General features: G+C 38.6%; 1 long non-coding RNA gene across 1 annotated transcript; it reads right to left on the reverse strand.

Moving 5' to 3' along the window:
- Positions 1 to 1815: 1815 nt before the first annotated feature.
- On the reverse strand, positions 1816 to 15187 carry LOC118557214. Its single transcript, XR_004927712.1, has 3 exons — positions 14316 to 15187; positions 13934 to 14060; positions 1816 to 2549 (listed from the first exon to the last, which is right to left on the reverse strand). It is a non-coding gene; the product is annotated as an uncharacterized LOC118557214 (long non-coding RNA).
- Positions 15188 to 15422: the final 235 nt, after the last annotated feature.

Genomic DNA, 15422 nt, shown 5'->3' on the forward strand with positions numbered 1-15422 from the left:
TTAAAAACAAGGACATTATTTATTGGCTGGTCATGTTACCGTGGCAAAGAGGAAGCAACGTATGGAAACTTTAATTTGTTCTAACTAATCCTACATTGTAAGATTAGTTACAATGGTGACAATAGTTAACGTTGATGTTTTTCAATATTGCAATGGTTACACAGTTAAAGATGTTATTATTTATAGCAGACTATGTTTCATTATTCCGTCTTCTATTAAAACAATATTGCATATTTCAACGTATCTGTAGGACCAAAAGACAACAGTAAAATATCCATGGTTTGTAAAGGCCGAGTCCAGGAACTCTTATTTATTTATATATATATATATATATATATATATATATCTCAGTCAGAGCAGCGTGGACACCTTCCACTTAAAACCAATCCCAGAACTTCAAAAGTTATCATCTGTGTTTACAATTTTGCATAAAGTGCCAGACTGTGATGGGAACACTGTGAACACGTGAACAATATTTCAAAATCTTAATCAGGCAAATGTGCCGTTAAAGTTATGCAAGTTTCCACTTCCACGCCTTGTGCCTGGTTCACACGGCAAGATTTTAAAATATTCGGCTGATTTAAAAAAAACCTGGAGAGACCCCACTTATAACTATAACATTTTATTTATATATCAAGAATGCTCGTACAGTGTGTAGTGTACTATTACAACTTCCTGCAGTTAATTACTTCCCATTTACCTGCCCAGTAAATCCTCCATATATAGGAGCTTTTCTGAAAACTGATTGATCAGTCTGGTGCTTCATCTACTCTCAAAGGAGTAAGTGCAGAGAATAACTATACTTCAAAGCAAGACATTTTGAGTTGAAACATCAACAGCCTCCGTTTCCCTATTATCTTTTTCTAAACACATCATTTCAGAGAATAAGTGGGAAAGCAAGAGGAGGCAAATAAAGACAGTTATGAAGTGATAATCACTATGATAGAAGGGATAAAGAGTGGAGATAAATTTAGCATATGAGGAGAAGAGCACTGATTAGACCTGGCTCAGGAGATGTCAGTGTTAATTACCTCCTCCTACTCCACCTGCATGACATACAAACCACAGAAATGCTTTATATACAGACAAGGTAATGCTGTATTATCTCAGCAACAAAGACAAACTACACTTGTTTCCTTGAATGTAACCACTACTGGGAAGCAGTTAATTTGCCTATGGCTTCTATTTGTCCCTGTTGTTTGTTAAATACCAGAAATAATGCAAAGTAACGCTATATTGTAGTTATTTTATAGACCAGTTTTCATGTTTTGTTGACCACACAAATTGCTTTACAGCAATGTCCCGTTGTATACATGTTTGTATATTTGGGCCTATGTCTAGAATGAGTTTTCCCATGTGGACTGGAAAATCCAAAAACAAACTCATCTTCCCAGTAATGAAAGACTGCACTTTTACAATTATGTTCCATAAATTGGAATATTATTGAAAAGTTTTAAGTTTTCAATAATATTTAGCTTTGTGTTCCAGGGGGATCACATTATTTATTGGTTACCCAACATGCCAATCGTTGTGACGTGCTAACATAACGCCAATATGAGCGCTGGTTCTCTGCTAGTTTCCTCTGCTCTCACCGTATACCTTGAAAATGGCCGAGAGTCACAAGATGCAAACTGTTTTACAAGTTTATGAGAAGATGATGAAGAAAATAAGACCAGATTGTTTTTGGAAGATTCTCTCACATGACACCCCTGAGGAGCGGAAGAGCAGGTAGGATGGCCTTAAACATGTGTGGTTATTTAAAAAGGGACTTTCTGCTAGATACTATAACAGAATAAAAGGGACTTGGGTGTTTTTTACCTACATTAGTGGAACAAAAACCTTGCTGCCTTTAATTTATTTGAGTAACTCACTAAGTGAAACACATTAAATAGATCAATTTCACACAGATTTATGATTTCAAGCCTTTATTTATGTTGGTGACAACTTTCCACTTACAGCTAATGAAAACATGACATTTAGGATCAGAATTTTACACCAGATTGATAAAAATAAAACATTTTAAAACAGAAAAATGGGCTTCATGAAAAATATGTTTAGACTTGCTTAAAGGTTATTTTCAAAAGGTACTTCTGACAACAATCTGACAAACCAGCCTCATTGGAACCCATATTCTATTTTATTTAATATGACTGTAAATGTTATGGAAAACCTAAAACATGCAATCCTAGCCTGATGTTAAACACACCTATAATGGGCATTAACTATTAAATTTGTCCTTTTCCATGGTGATGTCTCACATTATACTACTAAAAGAATTGAAATTATACAAGACAAGAAGAAATAAAGAATTGCAAGTTCCTACGGTGTAATCACTTTGGTCGGACTGGTAAGTATTTATTGGTTTCTGTATTTTCTCTTTTGCAAACAGACCACTCCTTTAGATTAATTGAGGAGTTGGGCAGCAGATGCAGGTGAGTCTTTCAGGTGTTGTATCGATATTATTCATTCAGGTGAGTTCAGTTGCTTGGTGGGAATTCAGGAAATGACTAGAAGTTGCCCAGAGGACAAGTTGAGAAGAGCTCCAGGATCTTGTAAGGTACACAGAGAAACACGTGTTAGTATGTCAGTGAGAGGATAACAACAGGGGAGTTTGATTCATGCAACCATTATGGACAGTCTTGCCATTGGTGGAGGGGACTCGATTGCTGGGTTCGATCGCACCCACTGCGGAGAACTGCTTCACAAAACGAGAGGGAGACAAAATGAGGAAAACAGCAACCACTGCAGTATTGTGACACCTCCTCCACATTCTTCAACTTTACTTGAAGCGTAAGCGTATAATTTGTTCTGTGTGGATTACGAAAAATCCAAAATATTAAAAAAAAAATGTGCAACCACTTTTTTGCTACCACTCTTGTTTGTTGTTTGCTGTTTATCGTTCAGAAAAGTCATTAAAAGCTCAAAATAAATGCAGCATTCAAACCCATCATAGATGAATGGGAACCAGTGATGAGATCAGACTGAAAAATTGCTAACAGTTTTTCAAATTCTCTTTTGAGGCAAAACGTTTCTCCCATATTGGTCTGTCTCTTTGCAGCTAGAGTTCATCTAGACCTCATTAATAAAGATTGGCAAGATTATAAATAGGACTACAAGGATAAAAAAACTTAATGGGACAATAATGTAAACAAGAAATCAACAAACATCAATGGCGTCCCTTGGTCAGAGATTCTGAATGCTTTTATGTAGATTTGTTTCTTTGCACATTTTATTTTGTGATTAGTGATTTTATTACTGGACGGACACTTATTATGGATCTTAAAATGAAGAATAAAAGCATATATACTCCCAAACAGCTATAAAACCATTTTGAATTCCCTTACTGAAATATTTGCACAGGAAACGTTGTAAAAAACAAATCTCCTGCTTGCTTCCCTACTGTTTTTCTTCTCCCCGCCATTTTACTACGCCACACAACTCAGGGCTTGTTAGCCACATCAGCCAGCCCTGTTTGGGCACTTAAACAAGCCAAATGAACCCAGCGGAGTCTCGGGCTTTCCTCAAGCTGTGAATGGAATAGCTTTGCAATTTGTCCTGAAAGAAAACAGCGTTTTGATCCTAATGAATGGCAAATGGCCACCGTTAGAAGTGAGAGGGATTATTGGAAGGGGGTAGTTTATGGCACATGCATCCATGCCTGCATGTTTGTTTGCCCACTCAGAATGGTCTGCTCTGATCCTTCATTAAAAGGCTCGCTGTAGGACCTCTTCTTGGGACCCGCTAACCGATAGTCTCCATTTAAAGCTTATTTTTAGAAATCCGCAGCATTCTAACACACTGTCACACAAAATCGTTGCATGACTAAGAGTGCATGTGCATGGTTTCTTTACTAGGTGTCCAATGAACAGAGCGTCAAATGCATGCTTCCTGTACCAGCTTTCTCAAGTTTGGGCATAGATGTGTGTCTGTACTTCATGATGTGTGTGTTTGTTGATGTGTAGCATATGTTAAATACTTCGTAAGTACCTTATAAATAGGTAAAATACACCCTCGGTGCATGAATGCTATCCTCTGTGGTCAGTTACAGCACAGTATTGACGTTTGGCACTTAAGGAGGTCTGGTGATTGGTTCTCACTTCAGCAGAAAATAAGACACATTTAAATATAAATATATCTTCTCTGTCGCTCCTCAACACTAGTGTCTCAAAGTGCTGTAGGCCAGTCTGTGCAACTGCCTTAAGCCAATCAATGTTCATGCATCGAACAACTGAAGAACTACTTCCTATCTTACTTCAAAATAAGAGTTTCAATTCTAGACACAGTGTCAAGCTTAAGAATCAAGGGTTTTTATATAACCACAATATAGATTCCTGTGAGAATTCACATGTAATACACAGAGAAAAGTTAAAAACCCTGGTGAAAAAATGGAAGTCCATCAAAAAGAAAAAAACACTGAATATAAACCAAGTAATAACCAAGTCTTTTTTTACAATTTCTTTATTTTAATTTTTTTTAGAAAGCTTAAATAACTCACCTTCATATCTGGAGCCTAAATGATAGCTAATACTTTCATAAGAAAGATCGCTTTAATGACTTGAGATTTTGTGCCACTAGATTTCATTGCATCCCTGGTTAGACATCATTAACAGTCAATAAAATTTCTTCATAAAGTTTGGAAAGCACTTTGATTCCCTTAAATGTAAGGTAATCTGACCTCACAAAACAAAAAGCAGTTGCCTGCAAGTGAGAAAACTAAAAAAAGATAAAGATGAATATTTGTATTACACAGAACAAAACCCTTCATGTGACTAATGACTCCATTGAATTGCTTCCTCCAATAAGTGGTCAACATGTTCAAAGAAACTGAAACAGGATAAAAAACGGTATTGTTTTTATTTTAGTTGAAACAATTGCTTTATGACTTTTTGATATTGATTGATTGAAGTCCACTATTTTTATAATGTAAAAAGGTACTTCATTCAATATCCTGCTTCAGTATCCAGCACTCCACAAATTTGCACTTTACGGAAGAGAGGCAAGGAGATAGCCAATATTAAAAGAAAGCTTTAAAAAGTCCTTTTTAAAGTTTTCTGCATGCCATGCAAGGAAAACAGCAAACAGATAAGAATGTGCTTTGAATGTAAAAGACAAACAGTAAAAAAAAATGTGGACCCACGTCAAAACAAGTATATGTGCTGCACATCTAATTGAAAGTCCCATCCTATCTGTGAAGCACGGTAGTGGCAGTAACATGCAGAGGCAAGACTTTTTCTATGTTTTGGGACGCTGGTCAGCGTTGATTGGACGGTGGATGAAGCCAAAAAATAAATAAATGAGACTCCTGAAAGAACACCAATTCAAGGCTACAAAATGATTTGATTGGGGAAAGTGTCCTGGATTTTCACAGCAGGCTTTGTGCTTTATTATTTCTGAAATCTATATGAGACGATGATCATTGGAACGTTTTTTCAGCCCCTTTTTAGTAACAGTTCTCATTTAGATACCGATGCTTGTTTAATGCCACGCTATTCTGCAACCATTTTGTTAAACTATTTGTAAAAATTCAAATAAAAAATTTTAGTTCACCTTTGCAATTTCTCAAACATCGAGTGCGCTGTCTGCCGCAGGATGAACGCTCCGTATTCATAAGTAGTTCACACAACCTCAGTTTATAAACAGGCTGAATAAGCTAAATAAAACATTTAACGGCAGGAGGATTTTACAGATTTACTTTGAGCCGACTTTAAGCATTTTAGAGCATAAAGTCTGGTTATTTTTGATCACATCAGAGCCTCCCTCACAAAAAAATACACACGGCGTCAAATAAATAGGACATTTCTTATGTTATTATAATCTAAGAATGAATCTACATGCATAAGCTAAAAGGAAGCCTGACAGATGTGTTTGTGTGTGTGTGTGTGTGTGTGTGTGTGTGCCACTTCTTTCTTCATACTTTCTATGTCTTCTTACCTCCCCTCCTCCCCTCTGCATGGCCCAAAGCCCAGCAGTAATTCTGTGTTTATCAACTCTTTATTATGGCCCCTCGCATCATCATTTACAATGGTAGCATCTGCTCATTGCCTAGCCTGAGCATGGGGCAAATTGCTTTTATAGGAGGAAAAAAAAAAAAAAGAAGCCTGAGAGAGGACAAATACACACACAGCATGGCCTGCGCACAAATCAAGACACAGAGCCCTGGCCTGTTTACAGCGGTTGTTAACTCTCCCGGCAGAATCGCACACAAACACACAAACACTTCACTTGTTCTAACAGGATCAAATGATTAACTGGCCTCCATCAGCAAATCAAAATCAGTCCCCAACCCAATGAGGGAGCCGTTTGGATTTTCCATTTATTTTTTTTTCTCTCTTCCCTTCTACCTGACGCCGCAGTGTGCAAAACAAATATCACATCTGGCCTCAGACAGACAATCCCTGTGTTTGGCTTCATCTAATTTAGCCACTACGGCAACGTGGGAAACAGTCGGGAAGCAGAAAATGGCAAGACATCCTGTCTTTTTCTTCGCATTTAACACATTAGTGCTCCCTAAATGATAGGGATGGAGAGTCGTCGAGGTGAATTTGCAGAGAAGCAAGGCAATTTGGGGAGGAAAAATAATCGCAGTGCTTGTTCTAATCATGAAAGGCTCCATTGTGTAGCCAGGAGAAATGGTTATGCATCAGTTTGGTTTTGTACAGATGTTTGTACAGAACACACACTGCAGCATAATGTTAAATAGGCTGAGGAAAACAGGACAGTAGCTGAGGTGATGCATAACAATACAAGTGAGGAAGTCCTGGTAAAAGCTTGTGCCCTTATCAGAGTTTTTCTGTTGTTGCTTTATGGTCAATTTAAATATTTCAGAGCACTTCCTAGATGAGTCAATAATTAATTTGTGGAGAAATATTGGTAGTCTTCCCAATGTTCTGATGGTTTCTACATTTAAGGATAATAGCTTTTACTGTGGTTGCTAGACTCCCAAAGCCTCATAAATGGCTTTGTAACTGTCAGGAAATGTGGAGTTTGAACCCAAATTGAGCCACACACAGAGCTTTAGTTTAAGAGTTTTATTGAAGCCAGAATGAGTTGTGGACAGAGAATGAACCAGAGTCTTGACTGAGCAGGAGCATGAAGATGACTGAAGCTGGAGGACTGTAGGTGCTGGAGGACTGGAGGGCGAGAGCTGGAGGACTGCGGGTGCTGAGCAGCATAGACGCCGGGAGCCAGAAGCACGCAGGACAGGTGTGAGAGCGCTGAGGTCCAGGAGGAGCCAGTTGCTCAGCAGCCAGAGTGAGTCCTTGGAGTACTTGGAGTTGAAGGTAAGCCGGCAGCACAGCAGTGTGATTACTTGGAGTGCAGGAGGGCTTGAAGTTGCAGGTAGGCTGGCAGTACTGCAGAGTGATTACTTGGAGCGCTGCAGGGGCTGCAGTAGCAGCAGAGAGAGTTCTTTGGATGCAGGGGCTGCAGTAGATCCAGTAGAGTAGCAGAGAGGGTTCTTGAAGGTGCAGGGGCGGTAGACGTGGGAAACTCAGGCAGACAGACGTGGGAAACTCAGGCAGACAGACGTGGAAAGGTTGACGAGGGAGAACAAGGTTTGGATGAAGACAATTCGGCGGGGAAGAGCAGACTGAGAGAGGTTTAAGTAGAGGTGTTGGCTGGTTTACTTAGGTTTGATTAGGAATGGCTGGTGGAACTAATGAGGAAGTGGAGTGAGAACTGAGCTGCATGAGAGGTGGAAGGTGCTGAAAAGTCCATAGGGAAAAAGGCAGGCCAAAACTGCATCATGACAGTAACCCTTTTCATACTAGACGTAAGGGAGCTTATTCCCACACTTGCATCGTACTTAGCTGCTAACCACTCAAGTTCACACTGAAAATCATCTAAGAGCCAACAGAACCCACTGATCTGCACAGAACACCAGACCAGGTGTACCTACTATGAAGAGAAAAAAGCCAGAGACCATAAAGCTAAAAGTTGAAATAACAACAAACTATGCAAATTGGAAAACAGTAGGATAACTCAGCCAGAATGAGAAAAATAGACCCAGATGTCCTCCAGCAGCCTAAGCCTATAGCAGCATAACTATAGATGTAGCTCAGGGTAACCTAAGCCACTCTAACTATAAGCTTTGTCAAAAAGGAAGGTTTTAAGATTAGTCTTAAAAGTAGACAGGGTGTCTGCCTCACGGACCAAAACTGGGAGTTGGTTCCACAGGAGAGGAGCCTGATAGCTAAAGGATCTGCCTCCCATTCTACTTTTAGAGACTCTAGGAACCACCAGCAGACCTGCAGTCTGAGAGCGAAGTGCTCTGTTAGGAACATACGGGGTAATCAGAGCTCTGATACATGAAGGAGCTTCATTATTAAGGGCTTTATACGTTAGAAGAAAAATTTTAAATTATATTCTTGATTTAACAGGAAGCCAATGAAGGGAAGCTAAAATTGGATCCCTCTTGTTGATTTTGGATCAGCTAAAGACTTCATACCACATTCTGTAGACTTCCTGATAGTAAAGAATTACAATAGTCCAGCCTTGAAGTAACAAATGCATGGACTAGTTTTTCAGTATCACCCCTGGACAGAATGTTTCTAATTTTGGCAATATTCCAGAGGTGAAAAAAGGAAACCCAGGAAACCTGTTTAATATGGGATTTAAATCCCATATTATAATAATTATTATTAGTAGTAGTATTGATATTATTACTATGATATTGTCATCAATTTCAGCGTGCTCTGGTTCAAACTGAAAAAGGTTAAAAGTTACTCATTGCTGTTTTGGCTGGACTGAGTGAGCGCTAGGACCCAGTATACATCATTTACCCAGAATGCATTGCAGCGTAAACAACATGACCATGTCTGTGTAACAATATTTTATTTAAATTCATAAAAACTAAACAGATTACACTATTATTACTGTGTTGCTTTTACATCTAAAATAGATATTTCTCAAATGAAGTCCATTGTTACAACTAATCGTGGATCCCTTTAATACACCCACTTATTAAAGGTAAATCTGTTGAAGTTAGCATCACTTCAACCATCTGCAACAATAAAACAAGATCAACATGCAAGGTCCATCAATGCATGCTATTTACATTATACACCAAATATGCACCAAAGTATTAAGTGCAATAAATCCATTTCTTTTTACAATATTACTGATGGCATCCAAGGCTTCCGGCTTAAAAAGTGAGCTGTAAACTATTGGTTTCATATACTCAAGACACCTAGGGTCCTCAATGTATTTTGGCATGCAGGATAGACTGTTGAAGGGTGCATGAAGTTTCATAGCACAGAAGTTGTCCAACTAGTGCAAATGTACAAACTCAGAACCCTTTTGTTGGATTTTTAAAGGTGAACATGACGAAGCTCCTGAGAAAAAAAGTACTTTCACACAGAGATACAAACACAGCATTGAATCAAATGTTGAGTTATGTGTGGATAGTTGCTATAACTATATTAGAGTTAATTTGAAATATTATACAGGTGTATTACGTGTGTTCAGTACTGATCTTTTTTTAAGATATAGTCATTAAAATTAACCATTTGTGGCATTGCCTTTGATTAGCACATGAGATATAACAATTTCCACAGCAGATGAAATGGTCCAGTGGCGCTGTGCACTTGTTTTTAGTCCTGGTACATGAACAGGCTTTTAAAGCCAAATTTGTCTCAAAAGGCTCACTGATTACAATTTATCTCAAATTATTCAATGCATTGAATCTCAATGTTTCCTGCTTCCTGAACATAGAAGTCCTCGACTGTGATGAAAATATCAAGTGATTGTGAACATTTTTTGGTGGATTGGATAGATAGGAATTTTTTAATTTCTTGCTTCATAAGATCAAGGACTTGAGAAAACATCCAGAACTCCAGTGCCTGAAAGCCCCGGCCTTGCAAGGTGATGACTAATTAATCACATTTGAAACACATTTATTACAGATTGAAAATAAGTTAAAAAAAAAAAAAATATATATATATATATATATATATATATATATATATATATATATATATATATATATATATATATATATATATATATATATATATTATAGCACTTATGAAAAGGACAACACAAAAATTTCAACATCAAAAATGAGCATCATTCTCACAAGTATGTTTTCTTCTGTGTTTATTTTTCTTGGTAACTAAAGTTTTGATATTTTTGTTGTGGATTTTGATAAAGACAACAGTTTGCACACTGTTTGACAACTACATGGTCAAGCCTTGGCTCATGGGGCTCAGCCTGAATAGGCAACATGAGGCCATCCCTATAAGCATCCACCACCTGGGGGCCAGGGGGCTTGGGTGAGCCAATTCCCAGCACAATAATATTGTTTTTTGGAAAGTGTAATGTCACTTCACTGGTAGGAAAGGAGCATGAGCTTTTGTGTCAGCTTGAATGTTACCGTGTAGGAATAGTTAACTCTAAAAAATTGCCACTGGAACTTGCCTGGAAGAGGGGATGAATATTTTTCTACTTCTAAATTTGCCTCAGGTAGAGGAATCTTTTGAGGATGTGGGTATACTCACAAGCGCCGCGCTGAGTACCTTGGTGTTTTCCCCCTGTGAGTCAGAGGGTTTCCTCTTTGCGACTTTGAGTTGCAGGCGGGAAGTACCAAATGCTCTCTGTGCCTTTTACATTACAACATTTCAGATTATTCAACCTCCTTGGCGTCCCTGGAGAGCGTCCTTATAGGAATGTCATCAAGGCATTCTCTAGTGTTCATGGGGAACTTCAGTGACCACGTGGGAAACAATTAAGTCACTTGGAACGATGTGACTGGGAGAACTCCCCAATCAAAATCAAAGTGGTGAATCTTTAGGCTGTCTTAGAGATATGTTTTCAGCCAATTTTAAGTGGGGAGGATATAAGTGAGCTCTTCAAACTTTATGGCCAAGGTTCTCAGCTGGAAATAGTTGGATTAATCTTACCAGATTGGGGTCAGTCTTTTTTTTTAAGTGCAGAAGTATCATGAGGTAATAACCAAAACAATTTCATTCAGGTCTGACATACTGTTTTTCTGGCACATGATCAAGATCATGGGTGCTGACTTTTGGAGGTCATTCAAGCATATCCTACATGAAGGAGACCCAGAACACCTTGAATAATTATCCCTTTATAGCCAGGGCAGGCCTTGAGATACACAAAAAATATGTTGAGAGCTGCTTTGGAGAAGGATTGATGGATGAACGGATGTATGGGAAAGTTACTTGCTTGATGGTCAAACTGATTAAGTTGAACTACAATAATTTGTAACAACAGACAAAAAATCTGCATCATGTCAGCTGTGAGAATTCTTTCAAAAAATGTTGTGAGAATTGACACTGCATTTAAATGTTTATATTGACCTCGCCTCTCAAATATTAAAAAAGGGTTGTTTCATTTTTTGTACCATGCATCTATGGGGTGTCGTTTGTAAAAATGCCATCAGTTAAAAATTAACTGCAATATTTTTGGGTTATTTAGTCTGTCCCAAGAGACAAAAATGGGAGTTAATTTGTCAAAGGCATATTTTCACCATGTCATTCATACATTTATAAATATCACAGTTCCAGATTAAATATTTAATTAGGAAGCGCCGACCAATAGCACTGGGATGGCCAAATACAGAAGAGCAAATTCACTGGATCAATGATCTTCTGAAGCCATCTATATTAAACATGAAAAAACAACACGTAAACAGAGCAGGGGGCCTCAGATTTCCTCTTTCGAAAAGCCTACTCTGCAGTCCTGACTCAACTCCCCGGGTGGGTTTACAGCAATTCACACTTCAGAATGTGTGACGAAAAAAAAAAAAAAAAAATTCACATGGCATTATTAGGGACATGTTTGAATTGTCAAGCAACATTGACCCAAACGTTGACCTGAATAGACGGCATATGTCCATATTACACCATTAGAGACCTTAATGGCTTCGTTGGTGGGATTATTCCAACAACTATTTAAAAGCAGGTTACTTAAAAAAAAAAATTGTTCTAAATTAACTTTAAAAACTACACTGAAGTATTGCTTCATCCATGATTTCTAGATTTATTAACACTAAAATGTTCAAAAATCAGTGTAAGGTATAAGCTGCAAAGATTAATATCCCATATTTTAGTCTAATGCTTTATTTATGCATTGGTCTGTTTGTGTGTGGACATGTGCTCATACGCCACTTGCTCTGCGGTGATACCAGCTAAGCCTGTCAGAAGGGATTGTCATGCTCGCTGCTGTCACTCACTGTGACATCCTGACATTCGTTTTTTGCTGGTGTTTATCAGTCAGGATATATATGTGTGCACGGATTGTGGGTGACAGTGGGAGCAGTGAGTCCGGATAAAAGATCTTTGACATTCATGGCTGCACGTGCTCACGCACTCATGCCTGGAAGCTATGCTGCAATGGCGAATAATTCTGTCAACCATCAGGTCTTTAGTTCAGACCTACATGTGGACACACATATACACCGAGTTGCCGTCATCAACCTGGGAGGCGGTGGGGTAACGGTTTAATCGTGTTCAAATGCAGCAATCAGTTCTGCATATTCCAAAAGAATTTTATATTGTGGGTGCTGTTTTCATTACATTAGTTTTATGTCCTGATTTTATTTCCCAACTAAAGCTGCTCTAGATTTACAGTTCAAATATAAGATGCCACAGATGGTGTACTGTGTGAATGACTCAGAAAGACAATTACTAAAAAAATAACTAAAGAAAGGCCTGTGTCCACATTTTCCCCGTGCTCCTTGGACTCTGCCAGGGCTTTCCTTTCTCACTGATCCTGTTTGTGGTGTCCGTGGAGTGTAGAAGTGGAGAGTGGGGTTTCTGGTCTGGAAATCTGAAGGTCTCATCTTTGCTCTTTGCATATGATTTAGCTCTGTTGGCTTCTTAAAGCCAAATTGTTTGGGCTGCACTGGAGTGGTTGAAAGCTGATGTTAAGCGGTTTGAAGAATAAGAGCAAGCTCATCTAAGTATGAGGCCATGGTTCTCAACTGGAAAAAGATGATGATTATTATTATTATTATTATTATTATTATTATTATTATTATTATTATTATTATTATTATTATTATTATTATTATACCGCCAGTAATCACTTTCTGTATGAAATTAAGGAATGGCTTCATGGACAGATTGAAAAAAAGAAGAAGAAAAAATGCCAAACCTATTGATTTACTATAATGTCCATATGTTTCAACACTTACCTAAGATCATGAATTATAGATCATGACTACAGGAATCAAATCCTGGTCACAAGAAATGATTACCATTATCAGAAACCAAAGGTGCAAGGAAGTAGAGCACAGAAATGCAGGGACTCAAGCAGGAATGTGGACAGCTTCTCAAAAAGGGACGACAAACTCGGATTAATCAAAGAACACTAAGCACAAGAGTATTGCATCGCTACAATCTGGCACCTGCCTCAGGGGATCTGCTCCTCTTTAAGCTCCTCCTGATAAAGTAGGAAATACACTGGGCGCGTAACATAAATGGTGCGGCTTACTGGCATGTCTTTAAAAGTGTGCATTTACACCAGACGCTGAACAGTACGCTCCACAGCTGCGTGTCTTTGCTCAGAAAAAAAAAAAAGAGCGGCAAGTACAAGTCACACCTTGGTCTTCTACTTCTACCTAGTTGACAAAGTGTTGCGAGAGGAAAGGCAGAGTGCTCAGCAAAAATGGGTGCATCCCATCAATTTGCAGCGTCAACAACAAGGTGACTTCTACCGACTTGTGGCCTGACTGAGACTGGACTATTATTTTTGAGATATTTTCGGAAGTGAACTTTGACACAGGATGTTGTATTCCCATTCATTCCCTGCCAAACAGGAGCCTACATGTGTCTGAAATTAGAACTTCAATCTAATTTATGTGTTGCGTAGCGTGCATGCATGCATTGGACGTGCGTATTATGCTTCTAGTGTAAAGTTATTGGTGATTAAAATGAAAAGCTAACCTAATGGTATGCTGCATTGCTGCGGTTACACGCTGGAACACATCTGGTGCGTTTCCTCCTTTAGTCCTGATGTGCTGCAGCTGCGGACACCTGCGAGTCACACCCTGCAAGGAAGAAGCAGGAGAGACCCACATACACACCAGCCTGCACCCAGATCTTAGGATGTGGAAAAAAAACATCCATTTTATTCTTACAGAAGAGACAAACATCTAGACCTTTCATTGCACCCTCAGAATCACTCATTAAAAGCAACAAGCAACTAGAAATAACATGATGTTTTCTTAGAAACTCTATATGACATATGACCTGCTCAGTCAGGCCATGAATTGCATGCTAAGCTTTTAAAAAACTCCCGTCATTTAAGTCTCTGAGAAAATTATTTCAAAAAGCAAAAAAGGGAACTCCACAGACCATCACAGACTTGGACAGCCCTTGTTTCTCTGGCCCTTTTGTTTCGGTGTGTGTGTGGTGGGAATCAATACACTTGTAAAGCTGACAGCATTTCCCCTGTGGTGCAAAGAAAACAAACAGAGTCCCTCATGTGTTATACTGAAGGATACTGTAGGTACATCCACACACAATCACACACACAAACACACACACACTCACACAACTCTTAGATGTCAGCTTCTTCATGCCAGCCACAGCCATCTGGTTTATGTAACCAACTCCAGCGTTGTATGCTTGACCTGTCTGCTTTCGTGTGTGTGTGTGTGTGTTTCAGCTCATGTGCAAGCGCTTGTCGGAGAGACAAGCGCAGGACATCAGTGAACATTTGACCTCAAATTCTTCACTACACTCTCTCAAAAAAACATTGCAGCAAGATCCAGGGAATGTTGTTGTGTTGTCCTCAGATAAGAAATGAGAGCTACTGTACAAAAGAAGACACCAGTGGTAATTTAGGCCTATTTTTAGGAGCGTTTTAGAACCTCTAACCTATAAGTCAGGGTCATTAAAAATAAAGGAACTACAATTACAATTTAACAATGTACAATTTTCAAACTTTTAACAAATTATTTTAGCGATTCTGACAGGTCTTAATCAACCATAGGAAAAAAAATACTAATCTTGACTTTTTTCTATATGAAAATCCTAGTATAGCGCGTTAAAATCACCTTTTATTTCTAGAATTGTCTACTTGTGCTTTTCGCTTGGTTAGCTTTGCTCATATTGTATTGCTGTGCTATGTCCCATCAGATAAAACTGGAGTTTCTGGTAAACAGAGCTTGTGAGACATGAAAGTTACAGCAGGAAATGTCACTGTATGCTACCAAAAAACTCTAAATGAGTGGAAACATGTTACTCAAATGCTATTGCTGAATATTGCCACAACGATTTTGTTTTCTGACTAATATTGCCCTTTCTATTCTTCGGCTCTAAAACGCAGAACAACAATAGATATTTGAGGGCAGGATCAAATTAGGTCTAGTCCTGCGTTTTCCTACAAAAGCGAAAACAAATGTCCTAGCCTAGTTATTCTCAGCTGCAGCTCAACACATGCAGGTGTGTATGGCTCTT

The sequence above is a fragment of the Fundulus heteroclitus genome, chromosome 22 (assembly GCF_011125445.2).
Source record: "Fundulus heteroclitus isolate FHET01 chromosome 22, MU-UCD_Fhet_4.1, whole genome shotgun sequence".
NCBI classification, from domain to species: Eukaryota; Metazoa; Chordata; class Actinopteri; order Cyprinodontiformes; family Fundulidae; genus Fundulus; species Fundulus heteroclitus.